The 1,953-nt window shown below is 41.5% G+C and overlaps 1 non-coding gene across 1 annotated transcript; it reads right to left on the bottom strand.

Annotated features, from left to right (window-relative positions):
• Positions 1 to 1,483: 1,483 nt before the first annotated feature.
• On the bottom strand, positions 1,484 to 1,615 carry LOC129684644 (small nucleolar RNA SNORA17). The gene has a single exon (XR_008721374.1). It is a non-coding gene; the product is annotated as a small nucleolar RNA SNORA17 (small nucleolar RNA).
• Positions 1,616 to 1,953: the final 338 nt, after the last annotated feature.

Below are 1,953 nucleotides of genomic sequence, written 5' to 3'. Positions count from 1 at the left end.
TTTCTTTCTTTCTTTCTTTCTTTCTTTCTTTCTTTCTTTCTTTCTTTAGACAAGGTCCCTCAATGGCTTGGAACTCCGTGAGTGAGCTGGCTTGGGTAGTCAGGGAGTCTCAGAGATTCACCCATATCTGCCTCTACATAGCAGGGATTATAAGTCAAGGATGCGTTACCATTCCTGCTCATCCTTTAAAGTCATTTCTAGGGAATCAATCTCAGGTATATGCTCTCAAAAATATTTTACAATCTGAACTATCTTCCCAGCATAACTCCACATTATTTAACATAAGTATCTTAGTTGTGGCTTTATTACCATGAAGAGACACCATGACCATGGCAGCTCTTATAAAGAAAGCATTTAATTGGGGATGGCTTACAGTTTCAGAGGTTTAATCCATTATTGTCCTGGTAGAAAACATAGCAGAGGTCAGGGTGGTAAAGTGCTGAAGGAGGCAAGCGTTCTACGTCTTCATCCGCAGGTAGCAGAAGGAGAATGTCACACAGGGCATAGAAGACCTCAAAGCCTGCCTCCACAGTTACCTACTTCCTCCAACAAGGAGGCTACACCTCCTAATGGTGCCACTCCCAATGAGCCAAGCATTCAGAGACATGAATTTTAGGGGCCATAACTATTCAAACCACTGCAATAATAATGTAACTTGATCAGTGCTGACAGATTTGGACCTAATAAGATAGAGAATCACAATGTGGCTGAACCAGGTCTCATCTGGGACTTTTCCAGTAGGTGTCATATAATCTCTGCTCACATGCTGCTCATAAAGAGGGTACTTGGGGAGAAAAAAACCTGTTCGCTTGCCAGTACAGTCACCACTGATCATTTCAGACATTCCTTATCCAAAACCAGCCATAATATTTTACCTCCTAACTTTTCACAGTTTTACGCTGACAAAATTAACGATATCAGCAAAGAAAGAGCAAATTCCACATGTTTGGAAACAAGCTTTCTTGGAGTGCTATTAAGTAAGTGTCTTCTGATATAGAGATTTAATAATTTTATAAAATGTCTCTGTCAAATATTGAATACCACCTAGGAGGAGAAATATAGTCAGCCCTTTGATACCACAATATCCAGGCTGCCATTATATTTCAAAATATGTACAATTTTTAACTTTTCTTAAAATTATTATAACATGCTATACAACTTCTCTCATGTCATGAGATGCCCCACTCGTGCATTACGATGAGGAGCCGTCCCAGGCCTGGTCTGCTCTACCTCAGCCCACAGGCTGGCTCCCTGTCCAGGCCCCATGGCACTGGTGTGGTGGTCATTTTGACCTTGCTCCTCACCTGGCCTTACCAGGAGCCCGCAGACCCAGGCAAAATTTTTCTAGTCTCTGGCTTGCTCACAGTCTTGGAAGCCATTGGGCCCTGCCCAACCAAGGACTGGGGGTCACCTCAGGCTGCCTCCCTGTCCAAGCCCCCTGGTGCCAGACTGGTGGTCATCTCAGACTCGCTTATTTTTGGGGAATATTAGACTAATAATCACTCATATGTTCCTAGGTCAGAATGCTGAGCCTACACATAGCCTCTCTCCTCATTGTCACTTACTGATACACACGTGTCACAGCAGCCACACCTGCAATGCTTTCAGGGGCAGGCACGCATGGTTTTAAATCATATCCTGAAATAGTTCTGAACAGCTGTAAACTCATTTTTAATGGAAGCTTTCATAGTTAAAAAAAACATACATTTTCATAAGTCACTGTCAGATCTGAAGGTTGAGAATGTTATCTCTTGATGAAGATACTCAGAATGACATTGAAAAAGTGGTAATGTTTTGTTTCACTGCAAGTCTTCTAACACCGGGACCCAGGTCCTTTTCAATAGCACAAATTAAGATTATTTAGGGATTACTACTAGCTTTACGTTTCATTACTAGTCAAAATTACTTACATATTTTAATTACATGATTTTTGTTAGATTAAGGGGCAAAAAA

The sequence above is a fragment of the Psammomys obesus genome, unplaced genomic scaffold (assembly GCF_907164565.1).
Source record: "Psammomys obesus unplaced genomic scaffold, mPsaObe1.curated_primary_1811, whole genome shotgun sequence".
NCBI lineage: Eukaryota > Metazoa > Chordata > Mammalia > Rodentia > Muridae > Psammomys > Psammomys obesus.
Note: the sequence above shows the minus strand (reverse complement) of the source record. Positions and strands in the feature narration are given on the sequence as shown.